The sequence below is a fragment of the Humulus lupulus genome, chromosome 6, assembly GCF_963169125.1.
Source record: "Humulus lupulus chromosome 6, drHumLupu1.1, whole genome shotgun sequence".
In the NCBI taxonomy this organism is placed as follows: domain Eukaryota; kingdom Viridiplantae; phylum Streptophyta; class Magnoliopsida; order Rosales; family Cannabaceae; genus Humulus; species Humulus lupulus.
Genome location: NC_084798.1, coordinates 67,998,625 through 68,021,034, shown reverse-complemented (window position 1 = coordinate 68,021,034; position 22,410 = coordinate 67,998,625). Strand labels below are relative to the sequence as shown.

The window sequence follows — 22,410 nt, the reverse complement described above, 5'->3', positions numbered from 1 at the left end:
TGGGTTATCATATACTACCTTGTGATCTAACCTACCTCGATTAGTAGACTGAGGACCTACATGGTTTTTTCACATGATATGGAGTTAATGGCCAGATATATTGTGGTCCTATATGATATACGTTTTTACGTCATATGTTTTATGATATAGTCTTACGATTTATGATATATGTTTTTCTTTAGTAGATTTCCTTGCTGGACATTAGGCTCATTCCTTTTATTTTATATGGTGCCGGCAAATGAACCTGGAAAGCGGGACAAATTCATGGCAGCTTGGCATGTTTATTGGGGATGGATGGATTGAACGGACTACGGGAAGATCGGGGATGACATTGTTTTCAAGTCTCTTAATTTATGTTTTATGTATTTTCGCACTTAGTATTTAAACGATTGATTAAAGTTTATGTTTCTTATGTTTTGTATACTAAAAAATGGGTACCCATGCCTTATTTTGTATTTCATACAGTATTTTAGATTTTTAATAAAGTTCTAATATTTTATGCATGTATGTTTTTCAAATTAGTAGTTATGTTTAGTAGTTTTTAATGGTTCGAGATCTCGAATTAGTCGGGGCATTACAGTACACCTCGAAGTGACTACCGTTCGCAACTACAAGTTCACCTTCTCTCCCTACGAGGAAGGAACATGAGGATGAATTCACATTACCCAAGCTATCGAACTATAGAAAAGTTCAAATAGCATATTGAGACTAGTTAAGAAAAGTTTTAGTAGCAAAAGTGCAGATGCTCAAAAGACAAATGAAGAATGATGAGAGCCATATACAGCGGCAGCTCAGACAAGATCCGACCGATAATTTTATTTTGGCGTGCAGGCACAAAAAGAGAAAGAGGAGAATGATTAAGAAAGTAATTTATATATAACGAAATGTTTATATAAGTGATAATGTATGAACGAATGTAATGTTCTAACAAGAAACAAAGCTAGTATAAACGTAACGTTCTGGCGAAAAGAATAACTATTATAACGGAGCTAAATCTTTTAATCAATTTGAGCTGACCAATGTACGAGTACCAATTAATGAATCGTTATTTGATTAGTAAATAAACAGACATAATAAACATGTTTTGATTGAACAAAAGCAAGTTAATTGACGCTCATACAAACACATGCTTAGCAATCGTTCAAAATCCAACAAATTATCAACTTCCCAAGAAATGTTAATGAAAAAAAAAATTCAACTACAAGTTCGTTTGAGTTGCATAGGGATAGTAGGTTCAAAAGCGAGGACGCCTTCCCATTTTTATGATATCCAGACAACAAAATGTACGAACCCCATCACAATTATACATGCATTACTTGAGAAAAGACCTGGTGAATTACTTCTGCAAAGGGCACATTGGATTTAAATTTTAGAAGAAAAAAAAAAGATAGAGAAGAATAACAAAATACAAACAATAATCAGGAGAGAGTGCATTTGAGAAAACAGGGATAACACGAAACGTCGTGAAAATAATTATCTTTACAACTGGTTTATGGAAGGTATACAATGCACCATGATTGGGAGGAGACGATATTACAGTAGTGGACTTTAGCACCGATAACGACTAGTGGCATCTACGCTGAAATGTTTGTCGAGCGATGCGGGGAGCCGTCCGGCGCAAGTACTCTGCTAGAGCATTACATAAAGCCTCTGAGCCTAATTGATAACATAGACTAAATAAGCAGTATGGAAAACAACTGCTTAGCATGTGGTGAAACATTTAAGAAGCAGCGAGCCAATGTTCCCTGTAAAAAATATTTTGCTCAAGCGACAAGATGAATACCATGGCCAACGGCCTCACTTGAGAATGTTTAACTACATTCAGAATTATGTAATTATTATGAACAGGGGAGGAATGATCTAAAGAATCAATGATAGAATTACTTGGGAGTGACTCCCACCACCGATAGCGATCATGAGTGTTGTCGGAAGCAAAAGGCTTGAATGGCCTGTGCAAACTTCCATCATAACAGAATTAATTATAAAAAACAACTGAACAAAAAAGGACAAATGAAAAAGAAAGTTAACATAGAAGAATAAAACACAGGTTTAGCATAATTACATAAGCAAGTGATATCAAAAATTAATTCTGCAATAATGTCAACGGCAAATAAGTACACAAAAAGCATTATAATGTACAAAAATTTTTGTTAAAAAAATGGTCATTCAGGTGGAGCGACATCGATGTAGTCAACTAGCACAATGTTGGATGGAAGTATGCAACTGGGTCCATCCTCAAACGTCACGTCTCTAGAATTAGTGGAAGCATATGGACAAGTTTCCATGACTGACTATTCAATCGTCATTTCTTCTGCAGAATTCTGAGTAGTCACCTTGTTTCCATGTTGATAAGGAGTGCCACTGGCACTGTATCTAAATTCGACTGGGTCACCAGACTACATAAGATTTTGGATATAATTAGGTGGATAAGAAATCGCAAACCCCCCATTTTTTTTATGTAAGTGTCAGCACAGTATTCCCCAATAGCTAATCCTACATCGTGACAATAAGAGTGAAGCATATCCAATTTATCTTTTGAGCTTTGGTTGTCACATTGGATCATACAATCCAGGTAGTATGCCACACTAGTTCTACCTTGGATTTTGATCTTTTGCTCAATGGAATATCTATCTAAAATTTGAGCTTTTGTGCATTCCATATAACTCTTTTCTAGTTCTTAGACGTCAAATAAAATAAGAAGAATAAGCAATAGGACAGACACGCTTAGCAGAAGAAATAAGAAGAATATGTAATGTTGATCGAGCATTGGTTTCACCTTCTCCAAAGCTTAAATCCTCAAATTCAAGGAGTACATTTCAGTTTTTAATTGCGTAGTAGTAGTTGTATGGTCATGTCGGAGATGCTGCCCAAGGATCTCCTGAGTAGCCCACCCAGATTAGTTTGTGATAATGTACAAGGGATAGTTGTAAGGCTTCACCACGTCTAAGCTGGCCTAATGGGCCCAACTTAACAACCCTTAATTATGTTACATTTCTTGTATTATTGGGCCTGGATTAGTCCAGCCCAAGTGACGTGACTGCATATAAATAGGGTCAGTCATGCAGTGTAGCGAGGATCTAGATTTTCTCTTGTAAGCAAAACGCTGGTAAACTTGTAGAAAACCTCCATTGTCAAATCTCTCTAAAGCCTAATACTAGTGACTCGTGGACTGAGGCTCTTTAACGCCCCAACCACGTAAAAATTGTGATCTCATTTATCTCTTATTTTTTCTTTCTAGCTTTTACTTTTCAATATTTTTATAGTTTCCAAAAAACTCGGCAAACATTGTGGAGCTTTCATTGAGATCTGAAGAAAGCTTGAATCAATCTTTGTCATCTGTGAAAATGGTGAACACCTGACATACCGTGTTTGATCCTGCTCACCAGCAACAACAAGACAATAGAGAACCATTGCAAAACCAACTATTTCCACAAGACCAACCAGAGGACGTGCCGTACCATGGGCCTCTACCTAACGACATCCAGAACTTCGGAGAAGGGGTGAGTACGATGAAGACTATTACGAGGAAGACGGAGGGAATATGAAGACTACGAGGTTGAGAATCTCGTTGTTCCCAACAAGAAAGAGGTGGAACCTAAACAGGAAGATCCAGAAGTGGTTCGTCTGAGGCAATAGGTCCTAGACCAATAAGCCAGGATGGCTGAACAATAGAAGACCACCCGCCAGATGCAAGACTTCCTCCTGGCTCTTCAAGCCTTGATTGCTGCACAGGGATTTACAGCAAATCCTTGAGTCGTTTCGCCCCCAGGAATACAGCTGCCTGTCCCTCCTAAAAGGACTGGCGTGCCCAACAACGCTATCCCTACTCCTCCTCCTGGACAATCCCCACATCCTAGAGCCGGTCCATCAAACCCAGTTCAAGAAAAAACTAAAGCCAAAGTGGTTGATCCCGTCAAAAAAGCAAACCCCCATAAGAAAGCTTCTCCTGCTCCAAAAGTCGGGGCTAACAAAGGGCAATTCCCTAGGAAAGAACGGATGCAAACAAAATCATCCAAACAATTCGCATGGGAAACACCTGCAGGGTACTAAGCCATGGAACGTCCCTAGATAGGACAATCAAGGAAGGTACTTTTATCCTAGTGCCCCGTGAATAAGGATCACAGAGGGCGCAAACGCGGAGAAGAGCCAGAAGCGATCAGTTGAAGAGACGACACATCCTAAGTGGATTTGCAAGACAGCCTCAACGCTCGAAAGGAGGAGGCCTGAAAAGAAAAGATCCGCCCTCAAGGAGGAGAATTGAGGAACAACCTCAACGACAAAAGGAATGAAAGAGTTCTTATTGATGATGGAATGGGCAGACAATTCATGGAACAGTTGGCTACTCTCAAAAAGGTCACAAATCGCTTGGTCCGAAAACCAGAAGGCGGAGGTTCCGATTCTGAAGATTAAGAGAAGGAACTGTGCACCAAGCACATCCTAGACATCGTGATACCCAAAGAGTTTAAGATGCCGGACATAGCCACCTATACCTGAAACACTGACTGCAGAGATCATTTGTCCCACTACAATCTCTTGATGACTACAACCCATGTTTGCGACAATGACAAATGCCTGTGATTTTCAATCACTTTAGCCGGACCCGCCGAAGAGTGGTCAAAAAGGCTCAAAATGGGATCAATACAGTCTTGGTCCGGATTGCAGCCAGCTTTTCGTAAACAATATGTGGTCACCCAAAACTAGACATGGAAGTCAGTGTGCTGGCCACCATCAAGCAACATCAAACTGAAACCCTTAGGGCTTACATTCAACGCTTCACGAAGGAAACCTCAAAGAATAAGGTGGATGGTGGACAGTGCCTAGTAGCTCTCAATTCGGAATCAGAGCGGGATCCCTCTCTGGGATGACATGCAATGCAGCAAGGCTGCCACTCTTGAAGAATTTATAAGAAGGGCACAAGGCTTCATCAACTGGGAAGAGGCTCGAATCCAAGCCTTCGGATGGCAGTCAGCACCCCAGCCGACAGCACAAACCCTTCCCGAGTATGGAGCGTAGTAACCAGCAAACCTCTATCTGGCGCCTCCAGCAGTGTCCAGAACCGCAAGATCACTTGGGATATCATTCATTGCCCCGACTGTCTATGGACCCACTTCATCAGGATATGCTCCAGATCCGCCAATCCCTTTCTCCAGGTATGGAGTAGCACCAACTGGGTATAGTGCCACTCCCGGAGGTGCCCAACCATCCCTGACTGGAGAGGTTGAGGCGAGCATCAACCCTTCTCAGGGAAAAAGATCTACCAAAATTCAGAACCGGCCCAAACCCACAAAAAAGGGAAAGAGGGGATACAAGCCCCATTACACGGAGTATACAAACTTGGTGGATACCCGGGAAAACATCTACCTTGCAACGGGCAACGTAGTCTATTACCGGAAACCAAGCCCCATGTTTAAAGGAGGAAATAATTCAGAGGATACAAGAAAAAGGTGTGCCTATCACAAGGACGTGGGCCACGTGACTGAAGAATGTCGTCAGCTGAAGGACAAGATGGGGAATTTGATCAAACTGGGGCATCTCCACCAATGGGTCAGAATGCCAATGGGAGTTCCGGGACTTCCAGCGGCTCCCAGACATTCTTTGGCCCAAGGTGCACAGATATCATACCAAACTCTTCAGGGAGGGTACGGTCCAGGTTCAGGAGCACAGGTCTAGAGGGGACCCCAATAATGCAATCACCTGGAGGTCCTCTGGCTCCCAGACTAGGATGCCACATCCTTTTGAAACCGCATCTCCTCGAGTAGACGGCCACGTGTCCACCATATTGGGAGGCCTGCATCTGGGACGACCGTCCCAGAATGATTAGAAAAGATACATCAGCAGGCCCGATCATGACCATGAGGTGTGTGCATTGGTCCAGACTCTATCCCAGCGCTCAAAGCTGATGAACCTGCCCATAACGTTCACTAAGGAAGATGCCTGAAATGTTCATTTCCCACATCACGACCCCTTGGTCATTGATGCCCAAATCACCAACAAACGAGTATCCTGAGTGTTGGTGGACGACGGGAGTTCCGTCAATGTCCTATTTAAGCCACCCTTCACGATGATTGGCCTAACAGAGGCGGACTTAGCCTCATGCCCCACACAGATCTACGACTTCAACGGGGATTCACTGCTCCCGACGGGAAAAATTCAACTCCCCGTGATGCTGGGAAATGATTTTTAGAGCATATTCAAGTACTACACATTTGTAGTGGTGGATTGCCTCACTGTGTACAACGTGATTTTTGGACGCCCCGCTCCAGTCGACTTCGATGTCATAACCTCCATCCGCCATCTATGCATGAAGTTCCCGTGTGGTAACGGCGGAGTGGCAACTGTATGGGGAGATCAGAAGAGAACCCGAAGATGTTATCACGTCGCCACCCGACCAATCTTCATGGTCTGCCAAGAGCCTCTCAAATGGGAAAATGTTGATTCAATCCCACCACCACAGCCAGCACAGAGGGTGGTCTGGGAGGACGACGAATTGGATCCATAAAAAAAGGCAGATTAGGAATTAGAGCCCATGGAAAGGGTCGAAGAGGTGTGCATCAGTGACACCGACCTGACCAAAGTGACCCGGGTAAGGAGGAACTTGAACTCGGAGGTCAGGGCTACCATAATTTCCCAGGTAAAAGAAAACCAGGACGTCCTGGCCTGGTCCCACTCGGATATGACTTGGATTGACCGCAACGTGATTTGTCATTCCCTGAACATCGATGAGAACGTAACTCCCGTCCGGCAGAAGCGAAGGCCCCTGGGCGCAGAAATGGCGGAGGCCCTCAAGCTGGAGATCGAGAAGTTGTCCTCGATCAACTTCATCTAGGAGGCCTTGTATCCTGTTTGGTTGGCAAATCTGATGTTGGTTCCAAAGCCAAATGGAATGTGGAGGACTTGCATCGACTTCACGGACCTCCACAAGGCATGCCCAAAGGATTGCTTCCCTTTTCCCCGAATTGACCAAATGGTGGATGCTACATCTGGGTACGAGTTGCTAAGCTTCGTGGATGCTTACTCTAGCGACAACCAAATCTCGATGCATGTAGCAGACCAGGAACACACCAGCTTCCAGAAGGACAATGGTGTATACTGCTACATTTTCATGCCCTTCGGGCTCAAGAATGTTGGGGCCATTTATAAAAGACTAATCAATAGAATGTTTCGGAACCTACTCGGGAAAAACATGGAGGTCTACAGATGATGTATTGGTCAAATCCAAGACACCAGCCCAACATGTGGATGACCTAGTAGAAGCTTTTGTCATTATCTAGAAGTACGGGATGAAGCTGAATCCTAAGAAGTGCACTTTTGGCGTGGCATCCGGGAAGTTTATGGGCTTCATAGTAAGCTCAAAAGGGATAGAAGCCAACTCAGACAAGATCAAAGCATTGATTGACATGTCATCGCCGTGAAAACACAAAAATGTTCAAAGCCTGACGGGAAGAATAACAGTTTTGAGTCACCTTGTATCGAAGTCCACGGACAAGTGCATTCCATTCTTCAACATACTTTGCGGAAACCAGAGGTTCGAGTGGACGGCTGAATGCGAAGAGGTCTTCCAAATATGAAGGAGCACCTGGCCCATGTGCCAATCTTGTCGAAACCGATGGATGGGGAACCATTGTACCTATATTTGGTAGTGTTATAATGTGCCATCAGCACCGCATTAGTGTGAAAAGAGGGAAAGGTCCAACTCCCGGTCTATTACATAAGTAAAAGGTTACTGGGCATAGAGTTTAGATATCCTCTGATCAAGAAATTGACATTTTGTTTACTGACCGCTTCCAGGAAGTTAAGACCTTACTTTCAGGCCCATGACATCAAAGTACTAATGAACCATCACCCACGACAAGTATTACAAAAGCTCGAGTCATCGGGAAGACTTTTGAAATGGGCCATGGAGCTAAACAAGTTCGATATTGCATATGTTCCCAGAGTCTCCATCAAGGGATAGGCTTTGGCTGACTTCATTCTAGAATGCACCGGGATAACCGAGGACGAGGAACCTATTAACCCCATAGTTCCCTTTTGGAAGATCTTTGTTGGTGGAACCTCCAATGAGAATGAAGCTGGGACCAAGATCATCCTAATATCCCTTCAAGTTCACCAGTTGCAAAGCGCCCTATGCTTCCAGTTCAAAGCATCGAATAGTATGTTTATTACTGTGGATTTTGGTTCAAGCCGGAACTTAGTTGAACACTCGTAGCAACACTTGTAGAATTTATAAGTTTAACCTATAGTTTAAGAATATTAATTATAACATAAGGTATGATTAATATAGTTGATTATAAAGATGATATTTATTATACTATAAAGTTTAGATAGACCCAATAAGAGAATGACACTTGTCGTGTGCATGTTTATTAAGAAATTAAGTATTTTTGAGGAATATTTTATTAAGAGTAATATTTGAAAATCACAGAGTCTGCCAAAAGCTTTGAAATGGTTATAGGACTCAGTCAAAGTTGTTTACTCAATTCAAATTAGGCTGAAAAAAGTGCAATTATGTGTATAATATTTCAGCGTATGCCGATATATCGCAGCTCTAGGGGGTGATATATCACCACTCGGGGAATACAAAAAACACGTAAATTTGCACGAACACTTTGACGAACCTCGGGAACATAAGCCCAGGCGATATATCAGCTCTAGGGCATTATTTTTGAATAATTTTGAAACCGAGCTCATTTTCTTCCATAACCTCTTGATAAGCCCATAATCTTTTTGACCGAGTCTTAAGCCTCTGATGAACGATTATTCAAATGTTTTTCAATTAAAAAGTCATTATTTTTATTCAAGCTAAAAGAAGATCTTTTCATTCTTGAACTCTATAAATTGGACCTAGTACCCAGCCATTTCTTTCATTCTTCAAGCTGAGTTCAGAACCTTCAAGCAGCTAGGTTTACTTTAGAGTGTTAAACACTTGGATTGGGGTTATAAGCTTTATCATTTTAAGCTAATTAAACACTTGGGAAGTAAGGTTCATAGTGTGTATTTTGATTTTGAGGTGTAGTACGGTCATAATACATTCAAAGGTATTCTTATTCCTAGTTCATTTCTATATATTTCATTAGTTTTTATATTTTTTCTCTACTCAAATCCTAACTTGCTGTTTTCCATTCATGGTTAGGCATCTAAGTTCTTTGAAATTGAGGTTCTTGTCAGTAAGTACCTTCTCGGTGGTTTAGTTCATTCCTTTTCATCTCTTTCTTTTAAAATATTCACCTTTCTATTAATGGTTTTTAGGAGTGTTGCAAAATCCCGTCCTTTTTCTCACATCCCGGTATTGGGTAAGGAAAATAGGATAGTTATTATATACTTATATGATTACACTATATTATGTTTTATATATGTTATGATATATGTATGTTTTGGGGCTTATAGTTGCTTAAATACCAAACCCCAACACTTTTATGTTCTTGGGGCTTATAGTTGCTTAGCTAGCAAACCTCATTATTTTGAGGCTTATAGTTGCTTAGTTAGCAAACCCCAATAGTTACCGTGTACATGGGTTAGAATTGTGATATATGTTTATAATATATGTTATAGTATATCTTATATGTTATAGTTTATGTTTATGTTTATGATTCATGTTTTAGTAGATTTTCCTTGCTGGGCATTAGGCTCATTCCTTTGTTTTATATGTGCAGGAAAGTAGTTATGGCGGAGGGAAGATTATTGGTGGCTTGGGATTGTGTATTGAGGGAGAATTGATTCGGTGGACTGCGTGAACGATTCGAGGTTGAAGTTGCTTTTAGTCATTTTATTATGTTTCTATGTATTTTTCGTACATCGTTTTGTAATGAATTTTAAGATTTAAGTTATGTTTTATTTTCAAACAATGGGATTCCATATCCTAACCGAATCTTTATGTATTTCAACCTTTGCCTTACTGTTTTTTTTATAAAGTTATGAATGTTTCACATGTATGTTTCCGTAAGATTAGTATCTATGTATAGTAGTTATTAATGGTCCATAGTCTAGAATAAGTTGGGTCATTACAGAGGTTGAGCACGAGGCAATGCTGAATGGATTACGCTTGGCCCGAGAAGTAGGGGCAGAGAACATCAAAGTCCACAATGACTCCCAACTAGTTGTTAGGCTTATTTTGGCAGAATACCACATGAAGGGGGAGAAGACGGCCACCTGCGTGGTGCAAACCCAAGAGTTACTCTAATCTTTCAAAAGATACTTCATCCGCCAGATCCCCAGGGAACAAGACATGTTTGCAGACACGCTGGCAAAATTGGCCACAGATGTTGAAGTAGAACTGTCCGGAGTAGTCCCAATCAACCATCTACCCGCGCCCAGTATTCAAGCTCCCGCAATAATCAAAGCCATCGATTACACTATGTCCTGGATGGGCCCTCTCATACAGTATCTAACCACTAGGGAATTGCCCACAGACAAAGCTGCTGTCAGGAATCTTCAGTACCAGGTTGCCAGATACGCCATGATTGACAGCAGACTCTATCCAAGGGGGTTATCCATGCCCTATCTCCAATGCGTATTCTGAATCAAAAGCAGCACAATCATGCACGAAGTGCACAAAGGCTTTTGAGGAGATCACACAGCCGGACTCGGCTTGTCCAAGAAGATCCTCAAGCAAGGATATTTTTGGCCAACAATGAAGGACTGTGTAGATTACGTCTGTAAGTGCGAACAATGCCCAAGGTACGTGAAGATCCCACGAACCCCTCCAATGGAGATAACCCTGATGACCAGTCCCTGGCCTTTTGTAGTTTAGGGAATTGATTTGGTAGGATCCCTCTCGACCAGGAAGGGCAGAGTAAAATATGTCATTGTAGCCGTCGATTATTACACCAAGTGGGTCGAGGCAGAACCAATGAGCACCATCACCTCCAAAAAGGCCCTGGACTTCATCATCAACAACATTGTGTGTCGATATGGCCTCCCTCATAAAATCATGTTTGACAACAAGAAGCAATTTGATAGTGTCCACTTCACTAACTTCTGTGAAAGACATGGCATTATCCAAAGCTTCTTCGCAGACGCAAGGCCTTAAGTAAATGGGAAAATAGAGGTCGTGAACAAGATTTTGAAGGGGACATTAAAGAAAAAGCTACAAGCCGGCAAGAGCAAGTGGTCAGAAGAGTTTCCCTACATCCTATGGTCTTACTAGACCACATAAAAAACATCGATCGGACATACTCCCTATTCAATGGTGTGTGGATGTGAAGCAGTCATCCCAGAAGAAACTGTGGTCCCATCTCACAAATGAGATACGTACGATCCCGTCTAGAACCACGCCTTACTCCAAGAATCCCTGGACCTCATCGAAGAGATCTAGGAAGAATCACAAGTGCAGCTAAATATGTATCAGGGAATAATCGCAAGGCACTTTAACTCGAAAGTTAAGCGCCGAAGGTTCAAAACTGACGATCTAGTCCTGAGAAGAGTCTTCCCTGCTTCTTAAGATACATGAGTGGGGGTTCTAGGACCAAACTGGGAAGGACCCTATGAGATCCAAAACGAAGTATGTCTAGGAACGTATCACCTAAAGCGGCTAGACGGAATAGAGCTCCCAAGAGCTTGGAACGCAGAAAACCTCCGCTGGTACTATCAGTAGTCAAGAGGATTTAATTATGCTCTTTCTAACATTTTTAATTTCAAGTAATGTATGCCCCACGACCACTTCTTAGTTAATGAAAATGGTATGGACAAAACACCATAAAAAATGTTGTAAGAAAAGAAAAAGTTCATGACCGTCTTTAATTTTTACATGAAAAAGTGACATAAGACTACACTCTTTGGTCACTTGGGGGGTAGGAGGACCATCTATGCAAATCCAGGATTAAAAACAAAAGGATGCAAAGGTCAGAGCTTAGTCATGATCCAAATTTGTATCCAAAACCCAACTCCCGGACGAAAAAGGATGCAAAGCTCAGAGCTTAGTCCTGATCTAGATTCGTATAGACTGCGGGTCCAAAACCCAATCTCTCGGACAAAAAAGGATGCAAAGCTCAGAGCTAGTCCTGATCCAGATTTGTATAGACTGGGGGTCCAAAACCCAACTCCCAAACAAAAAGGAGGCAAGGCTCAAAGCCCAATCCTAGGATTCGTATGGTCCAAACCTAGCATGGTCTAAGATAGCCTAATCCCTATCCATGGTTCCCCTAGAACGGTCCAGGACCATTGAAACTTAAATCTTAGGTTTTAAATTGATTAAATTTAGTCTTGAAAATGGTCCAGGCCATTAGAACCTGAACCTCGAGTTCGAGATAAGTTAATCAACTAATTTCTACCTAAGTCATACTTTTAATGGTCCACACCATTACAATTAAGTCATGTCTGAAAAGTCCATAACGGTCCAAACCATTGGAACCTGAACATCAAAGTCAGGACAGATTAAACAGATGATAATTGATAAATCCATAACGGTCTAGGTTGTTGGAACTTGAACCTTAGAGTCTGGTTAAACCAGTGGAGTTATATTTGGTAAGTCAAAGACGGTCCAGACCGTCGAGACCTAAACTTTGGTCTCAGGACAAAGTAATTATCGTCTACAATTTTTCCTGATGGTCCTAGCCATTGGAACCAGAACTGTACATCTAACCCTAATTCATGCATAGTGGTAAAACACTTAGTGAAATTTTAAGGAAAAGTAAATGAATGTGAAGCAAGAATCATTGTGCAAAGACAAAAACCAATATAAGAACATTACAGACAGATAAGTAATTGTCTTAGATGCTTTTGCGCCCATAAAGAAATAATATGTTTACAAAAATAGAGAAAAGGAAAGAAGGAGCCCAAAATTAGAGTACAAAGGCTCAGGCCTGGGCTTCATTCTGGTACGGGATGTCTGGAGCATTCTCATCTTGCTGATCCCCAGCAAGAAACGCCACATCTTCATTTTCCTTGGCTTCAAACTCGGCCCTCTTCGCAGTCGGATTTGGATTGAGGAGGAGATTCATATCCTTATCTTGGAGTTAGGCCAGGTAAACGACCTCATCAAAAGTGGCCACCAACAATTCGTCAGCCTGATCCTTCTCCTTGTGAGCCTCCTCACTCCGTTTCATCTTCAGCTTGGCCATGGCCTACAAAGCCTAGTTTTGTGCCCCGAGAGATGCCACCTTTTCCCGCTCCTAGCGAAGTTGGACCTCGGCCGCCACCAAAAGTGCCTTGGTATAAGCCTCTAAGCTGTGAGAACGGGATAGATTCGCCTCCAGGTTTTCCACCAACTTCTTCTGTTCGGCATCTCTCCGAGACAAAGCCTCTTCATGCTCAGCCTGAACCCGGGTAACCTCCTTGGTGAGGGCATCCTTAGAAGCTTCTCGCTGATTGACAGCCCCCTCCATCTCCATTTGGGCTATCTCCAACATCATTGCTAACTCTGCCATCAGCTTCGTGTTCTTGTGAGCTAGCAAGGCATCCTGGAACAAAGCAGCGTTAGAAAACACAAAAGGACAACGATATTAAAGAAACAATGCAAACAAGTGGCTTACCGCAGTGACTTGATGACGAATGCCCTGGAAAATGAAGAACGTTTCTTTGCTCGCCAAGGAGGCGCAACATTTGAGTTGAAGGGTAAACATGGTAGTCCCCACCTAGGCCAGTAAGTTTGCAGCAAGCAAGGTCATGTCCTACCCCAACTTAGGCCGAAACCTCATCTCAGCAACCAGCCGATCCACGATCTGCTGAGGGGCTGAAGGCCTCCGGACGTTCGGAAAACTCCACCTTCCGACGGAGGATCAAGGCCCGGGATTAGTAACGTAAAGGAAACATGCTGCGGCTAAGGTTTCAGATTAGTAACGTAAAGGAATGGGGGTGACAGAAAAATGTAAAAGAAACATGCAAGTCTAAAGTCCTCCGGGACAAACCCTCATCCATGGAATAGGCATGACTTAACTCTCCTAGTGAAAAAGCATGAATTTGGTCCACTATGTCATCCGGGTCCAAAGAGCTACCGTACTGAAGGAACCAGGACGAATACATGAGGGTCAGCGTGTCTAAGGTAATGGCGCAAGGAATCCCCACGTTGCTAACAGTCCCAGTCAAATAATACTTGTACTGTTGTCCATTCCTATCTAAGCACTCAATATGAGGGGCCTAAGTTAAAACAGGAGACATTTTATCTTGCCCTAAAATGCTGGCCCCGGTAGCTCCAGTGTTGGGCTGCCTCCCTTCGAGAAGGGTATCCAGCTCTTTAGACTCGGCCCCCTCCACATGGCGTGCCTTCTCCTTTTTTAGCTTCTCTGTATCCGCCTTGACCGCGGCCTCCATCGCCTAGATATGAATGAGAAGCAACTCCTCTCTCAGAGTCGGATCCCTCTCACATTTCAGTCCCCGAAAGCTAGGGGCGTCGATCAATTGGTGGCCTGCAATCAACTTGATCACCCGAAGGTTCTCTATGGTCATGAACCCTCCTAAATCCAGTTCCTCAGCACTAAGGGTGGCGTAATACTTTTTTCGACCTAGGATCGACTTAGTGAGATGGGTTTGAGTGTAGGGACCAGTTCACAAGAACGTGAGTTTCCAATAAACAAAACAAAGTTTTAGATGAAGAATGAAGAATGATGACTTACCCACACGCTGAAAGTCCATCACAAGGGTGGGGTTCTTCTCTAGGAGAAACCTGGATGTCATGAACCAGTACTGTCTGACATCTGGGGGATGTTTCCACATGTAGTATGGAGCTGAACTAACACCACGCGCCTTCAACTTATAAAATCCATCCCGCGTCATGTCTTTGGAATTCAATTGCAGCTTCAACCGGTAAAAGTACAGCATCTCCACGGGGGTGAGTGTCGTGATCTCCTTTTGAGGCACAAAATATACACCATCCCGCAAGTAATTTGTACACCTGGGGCAGAAGCTGGAAAGGTGCAATCCCCACGAACTTGATGAACCGCGCGAAGTAGTCATGGAGCAGGAGAGTGTCTCTCGCACTGATATGTTCTATGCTCCAGGCCCCAAATGTGCCCACTCTAGTGTGAGCCTTCTCTTCCCTCCGAGCCAGTCTGTTGTAGAAAATCCATGGAGTCGACTCTACTCTAAGGGCCTATTCCAGTGAGTTCAGCATCTGGTAGTTTCGGAACTCATTCACTTCCCCGTCCATTTCCTACATGTTGCCAATGGGTAGCTTATGCCCCTCCAACACCACGGGGCCTCCGTTGAAAGCATCTTCCGGGTACAAAGTGACACCATGACCCATGATTGGAGACATGGAAGCGACAAAAAAAAGCGAGAAACCAAACAGTTAGCACCAAAATCGAAGAAAATTGGTTAAGGTACGGGGGTTATCATAAAAATGCTTGAAGAGGTCCCCTCCGAACCCATATCTGGGACCAATAAAGATCCCAGGAACATAAGTTGGGAACTAAAGGCCAAGGGTATTTGCTAATAAACTAATTCACCCAAACGGTTTTGAGGCGTCCTAGTTCAATGATTCGGGAAAGTCAAGCCCACTCCACCAATCAAATTACCTATTGTATGGGGGGTCACCTAGAATTTTCCCTATTGTTCATTTCTACCACCGCCACTACCTAGAACCACCCTACACGGTGGTTGCGGCCCTAACGACCATACAGTCATGGAAAAATGTGGCAATAAAAGTGACCAACAGAAATAAAAAAATGACCAGAAAACTTACTATGGGGTAGTGGATCTAGAATATGTTTAAATTTAGGTGACAATGCTGGTAGGAATTCGGTCTTGAATCTGAGGAGACGGCGCAGCAGCTCGTTGACGTTTCGAGACTAGTCGATTTGGATAGATTTGTCTTCTTACTGAGTGAAAGAAAGCTTCGTCAGAAACAAATGGGCACGAAGATGTTCTAACCATTGGAGAAGTTCGTCGGCAACTTCGGACATATGAGGCTTTGGCTCTCTACTCTCTAATTTGAGAATTTGGGATTAGTAAAATTGTTGAAAGGAGTCTATTAAGGTACTTATAGGAAGAGAAGTTATTATTCAATCCAATGGTACACGATGAGGATCTCAAGATTGTCCTCATCTAACAGTCCCAGACAGTGCAGGTGCATTAATTGGCCCAATCGGGTACTAAATCATGGATTTGTCAACCCACGATCTGCGCCTACCTCACCCAATAGTCCACATTGAAAACCCCAAAACAATCCTCATCACTCAAGTGCTCAAGGCACATTTTCGTATGGACTGGACGCTTCAGGAAATGCGCTGACACCCATCAGTCACCTAGGTCATTAAAAGATTTTCCCCATATTTTTTGGGTGCGAGTGGCACAGACATACCATCCTAGAGACACATATCTAGGGCGTTGGGAATGTGAAAGGACAGGATCGACCGAATGGCCCCTAAGTAAACAAACCCAGATTCTGGTAAATGAACTAGGACTTAAGTAAACGAACCAGGATACATGTGATTGATTTGGGAGGAAGAAGGCAAGTCCCCACCGCGCGAACACGGATGAAGACTTAGGGGTAAATGTTATCCATATTTTCCACCTATGACACATGGCACGACCAAACGAGTCCATGGGCCCATTGAAGAGCCTCGAGCCCTACCTGGGCCTAGTGAACAAAAAACAAGAAAACCTCGTCGACCCAGACCATACCATACCCACTTACTGGCAAGTAGCGTGAGTGATAAGTGAATTTTAGATTCACTTATTAGTGTCATTTTATATCTAATTTGTAGGTGTTTAGGGTGATTTTTTTTGGTTTTATGCTTGTGTTGTGTTTGTGTAGGGTCCAAGGAAAAGTGGCGCGAAATTGTACAAAATGGAAGTGAAACGAAGAAAAATGAAAAATTCGTGAAATAGGGCTGCAGCCCCATATTCAGGGGCTGCATCGCTATTTCTGGGCTGAATTAGAGCTGCAGCGCCATCCTTAAGGGCTGCAACGCCTGACTGAAACAGAGACTCGTTTTTGGCACATTTGTAGCGCAGCAGCGCCGGGAGCCGTACGGAAATTTTAAAATGCGATTTTTGAAGGGAAAAAGAGGTCTTTTTGCAAGGGATATAAAAGGAAAAGTTTAATTAGGGTCTAAGGAAGTTTTTTGGAGGGTTGAGATCAGAGATTAGAGGCTTGGAGAAGAAGAAGAGGCTAGACATCATCAAGATCATCACCATTACATCTAGTTTATTTCTTCTTCCTTTCATTTTTAGTTTTTTAATTATGAACAAATACATTGCTATTATGTTTATGTTTGTAATGGAGAACTAAACTCTTCTTGTGCTAGAGTATTAGATGAATCTATTTGACTATTGAATTTTGGTTTTTATTATTATTTCTATGAAGTTCTTCTCGTTTGTTCATATCTTCTTGATTTAATTTTATCATATTAATGTTTGGCCATCATTATTGTGAATTGAAATCTAGGGTTTATGCTTGAGAAAGATAAACATAGATTGGACATAAGAAGATTTGACATAGAGTGATTGTGAGATTGAGAGATTCCTTGAACTCTATGAATTTGGTTTAGAATAACTATTGCTTAATGACGTCTTGATTAATTAATAGCGAATAGAGATATCATATTGATTAATTGAGATTAATTCCATTTATGCTTGAGAGAGATAAATGCATTATATTAGAATTCTAGAAATTACAAATGAGGAGAACTAATTAGAATAATAAAGAAACCATGTTCATAATTGAATAGTGAAATCATTACTCTAGTACATTTATCTTTTATTTAATCACTTTCCAAGAGCATTAGAATTGATTATCTTGTTATTTCATATTATTTATTTTATTGTTTGATTTATTTATTGACTTTTCTAATTAAAATTATAGACTTAACAGTAATAGTAATTAGTGAATTTAATATTTAATCCCTGTGGGTTCGACATCTTTTAATCTAAAACTATATTGCAATACACTGTACACTTGCGGTAGAAAAATTCTGTATCAGTGAGCATAGCAAAGGGGCCAAAACTAATGTACAAGCCCGAATCCCCTTCTTGATCATACTGAGTCTATATCCTTCAGGATGTAAATTATGGTTGCAGACGATCAATTCCAGGTGATGGATCCCATCAAGTGGGATCCAGGAGAAGACATCGCCATCAAGATGTCTGCCTTGGTAAATGAATCCGGGTCCTGGTACACGAACCAAGACTTAGGTAAATGAACCTAGATCACCTAGCCGGATAGAACAAGCCCAGTCCTTCCTACAGCTGACATGTCCCCGAGAAATCTAGCAGTTGGTCTCCCTAACTAACCTGCAGAATGGGGTACACACGGAATGTACACTGTTCCTAGGAAACGGTACTGCCACTACTAAGGAGATCATGTCCCTGGGATCTCCTTAGTAGCCCACGCAGATCAGTCCGTGCTAACATACAAGGGATAGTTGTAAGGCTTCACCATGCCTAAGCCGGCCCAATGGGCCCAGATTAACAACCCTTAATTATGTTACATTTCTTGTATTATTGCTCCGTTAGCGAGAAATTATAATTATATCATTATTGGGCCCAGATTAGTCCACCCCAAGTGCCATGACTACCTATAAATAGCATTAGTCGTGCACTGTAGAGACGATCCAGATTTTCTCTTGTAAGCAAAATGTTGTTGAACTTGTAGAAAACCTCCATTAACAAAACTCTCTAAAGCCTAATACTAGTGAATCGTGTACTAAAGCTCTTTAACGCCCCAACCACATAAAAATTGTGATCTCATTTATCTCTTAGCCTTTCTTTCTAGCTCTTACTTTTCAATATATTTATAGTTTCAGAAAAACACAGTAAACAAGAAGCTATTGCTTCATCTTTGAGTTTGAAAGTTATCCTCAACAATGCTTCGTCAGCAGTGATCTTCTCAACTTCTTCTTTGAGGGCCGCATTCTTTAAGTACAACTCTCCTATTCTACTTTTTGCATTCTGAAAAAAGCAGTTGATAGATTTTAAAGTTGTTCTTATGCGTTCCAGTCGTTGTATTCCTTTGAGCTTATCATGCTCTTTCTTCTGATCGAGGTACTTTTGTTGCAAATTTCCATTGTCCCGTAACCTTACTTCTAGATTTTGGCATTTTCCTTCCAAGTCTACACATCTAACCTTAACACTTTCAGCATCTTGCACGAGTGATTCTTGTTGTTTGAGCTCAAATTTCCCTACTTCTAACGTTTTCTTAATACTTCCCACACGATCGAGTAAGGTCCAAATGGTAGACCTATGTAGTGAAATTTCTTGTGCATGCCGATCATTTATGACGTCTATATTGACAACGTTCCATGAGTTACATAGTTCGCTATAGTACTTTACTTGTAAACATAAGGTATCAATCATGAGAAGTGAAGCATGATCATACTACTTTAACAATTGAGCAGAGAGTATGATGTATGAAAAATTGAGCCTTTAAAGTTAATACCATTGTCAGATGGGCATCAACTTGGTCCCAAACATACGTTGCAGACAATGAATTTCCCAGATGCAGTGCAGAAGCTACAAATTACACACGCGGAAGTTATAGGATTGCATTCTCATCAAATGAAGCTCTGCATGCTAAATGTGAGGGTTGAGCTGCTTCACACTAAGGATGAGAGGTTTGCTCCTTATGCCTATTTAAGCCATCCACCCTTAATTTCACAATTGCATCAATTTCGCTCGACAAAAATGATACAATTGGGGGATGAATGGGGCAGGATACAGTAGAAGTAACATTCTGAGCTATGGTAAAAATAACGTCACTGATTCGAGCAGTATCAATAGCCATTTGAGCAGCGTGAATAGTTGAAGTTGTGGCAGCACAAACAATTGTAGTGGAGGACAAAGAATTGCAAAACTCAGAAAAATCTTGTGATAAGTGCAAGTCTTAAAATATTCAATGGTTAAGTCTCCTAAACTCCCATTGGGCATAGTAGGAAGTAAAGTTGGAGTGCTGAGCAGTGGAGAATGCTATTGTTTGAGAGCAGTGTAAGGTGAGGAACTTCCAACTAAAACAGAAAGGTTGGGTTGAAAACTAACCAATTATTCAGGAGAAATTGAAACAGTTGGGCAAGGAGGGAAAATGGTTTCAATTTTCAAAGGAAGTTCAAAGACATCAATTGAAGGAGAAGGCAAAGTCAATTGTAAAGTTGATAATTGCAGTCTAGCTGAAATGGGAAGTGAAATGAGCAAGGCAGAAACGTTAACAGATAACGTGTCTGTCAGCTCAACAGAAGAGATGATAATTTCAATAGACGGTATACTACGGTGCAGTCAAGCTGCCATGGAAAAAATAGTAGAATCCAAAGCAGCAACAGAGCTTGGATAAAGAGTAGGAGTTGAGTTAAACTTGCAAGTGGAAAAGGGTGAGCAAGGCTTGACCCAGTGTGAGAAGTAGTAATACTTCTAGTTCTTGCCCACATGCTAGAAAGTTTTTGATTAACTCGTCTCTCATTATCAACATTAGGAAAGAGAGAAGCCAATGGTGGTAACCTCATTGATGGAGAATTTGGCGAATTTGATGGTAAAGGATTTGACGAAGAAGTAGAATGGGAAGATTAAGCTAAAGACTCGAGAATAGCAAAAAGTTTGGGTCATTTTGGTACAGGTGGGAGCTCAGACATAGTAGTATCATCCACCGTTCTACGCTGCCTGTTTAACCTTAATAATAGTAGAGCTTGAAGATTTTGGTCATTTTTTCCTACGAGCCATGGTTTTCCTTATGGATTTTCGGACAATAGGAGAAGGGGCAATAGTGATGGAGTGACCCCTACAGTGCTTGAAGAGGTAGAAACTTCCACAAAGTTGGTATCATTGATCGAAGTGTGAGAATGAGAAGGAGAATGGACAATATGAGAACACTCTCCATCATATTTCTGTTCAGAATCAGAGGATGTCTCAGGAGCTTCACTAGATTGTGCAAAATCATGAAAAATGGCAACATGGAGCATAGTTAGATCTTGCAGAGGCAAACTAGTATGATGCACTGAAGTGGGGTCAGATTTGTAGGATGACACACAAGCATGGTAACAGATGTAAAAGAATTGTTCCTTCTCATTTTCACGATCGGCCAAGAGGAAGGTTGCATGATGATTGATGGAGTGAGGGAAACAGAGCCTTGTCATGTATTCAATAATTTTTTTAATGAATAGAAGGGCTATGCGAATAGGATCGTTTTTAAATTCGACAATGACCTAATGCAAGTAAAGCTTGGATTCTCGATTCTTTAAATATTCAACATTGGTGGGCCATTTTATTTCTAGAAGAGCAGAAAAAGAAATTTTGATCTAAATGCAGAGATAGTAGAAATGAAGTAACAAGAGCTATCTAAAAAGAAATTAACCTTCTTGAAATACTCTTGGTAGAACGAATACATCCTTAGGTAGAAAAGTGGGATACCAGTTGCCACCAATGATAAATGGGAGTTTGTCCCATCCTTTGTTGACCATAGCACAATTCTTGGACATATAGCGTCTTTTCTTCAAAGTCAAGTAAAATGTGGAAAACGTTTGACCCCCAGTTGCGTGAGTATGGAGGGTTCTCAAAAAGCATCAAATGATATCTTGAACGGAGATGGAAGTTTTGCACAGTGGACTAATCATATCGGCTCCGCAAATGACCTGAATAGTATTTGGAACTAATTACATGAAGTGAATTTTAGTGATTGCAAGAACATGCACTAAAAGAGGAGGAAGAAGGTACCAGAACATCTCCAGATGTTTAGACACGAGGACAATTTTGTCTGCAGCACATATAACTTCAAAACGCCATTTAGTGGGTTCCACTGGGCTCAACTTCCTGATAGTAACATCAGAAGGTATAAGGCATTAATGTTGACTTCATCAAATGTGTCAGTGTAGTTTTCTTTGAAAGTCTTGGGAGCTTTGGTATTTTTGCTCAAAGTAGCTTTGGAAGAACGTTTGGATGCCATGAAGATTCGATTGGTTGAAGGAAAAGAGGTTCTAGTAGAAAATTAATATGAAATCATAAACTCTCTCGAGTATTCAAAGAGATGGAAATGGTAGAAAACCTAAGAGGAATGAAGGCAGATTGTCTATTGCTTGTAGGGAATTGAATGTAAGAACGAAAGATGAAGGGTTGAGGCGGTTATAATAGAGAGAGAGAGAGAGAGAGAGAGAGAATGTTTTTCCGCTTGATTGACTCGGAGTTTGAAACATGTGACTAATAATAAATGCTTAGTAGTGTGTAGTTGGAAGTAAAATTTCTGAAGAGAATTAGCACAATACATTGAAAGTTGCCTTTATCCATTTTCTCATAGCACAAATGAAGAAAGGCGCAATTGTAGGGTAAGAATTTCCCCCAATGATGTGGCACTACATTTAAAACAAAGTATGCATGTTAAAGGTAATAATCTTGAGGAGAGGCTCAAAACTAAATGATGAATTGTGAGTTCAGATTGCATGAATTGAACGAACATCTCTAAGCTCAAATTTAACGAATTGAATTATGAGTTCTAAGCTCAAATTTAATGAATTTAACGATGAGCTCTAAGTTCGAATTGAATGATGAGCTCTAAGCTCAAAT

General features: G+C 41.4%; 1 long non-coding RNA gene across 2 annotated transcripts; it reads right to left on the bottom strand.

The window, feature by feature from the left end:
• Window positions 1-1,109: 1,109 nt before the first annotated feature.
• LOC133782243 (uncharacterized) lies at window positions 1,110-22,401 on the bottom strand. 2 transcript variants are annotated; one of them, XR_009870400.1, is made up of 4 exons: window positions 21,568-22,400; window positions 21,209-21,485; window positions 1,885-1,949; window positions 1,110-1,745 (listed from the first exon to the last, which is right to left on the bottom strand). It is a non-coding gene; the product is annotated as an uncharacterized LOC133782243 (long non-coding RNA). The 2 variants fall into 2 exon arrangements; XR_009870399.1 differs by having other exon boundaries at window positions 1,110-1,949; window positions 21,568-22,401.
• Window positions 22,402-22,410: the final 9 nt, after the last annotated feature.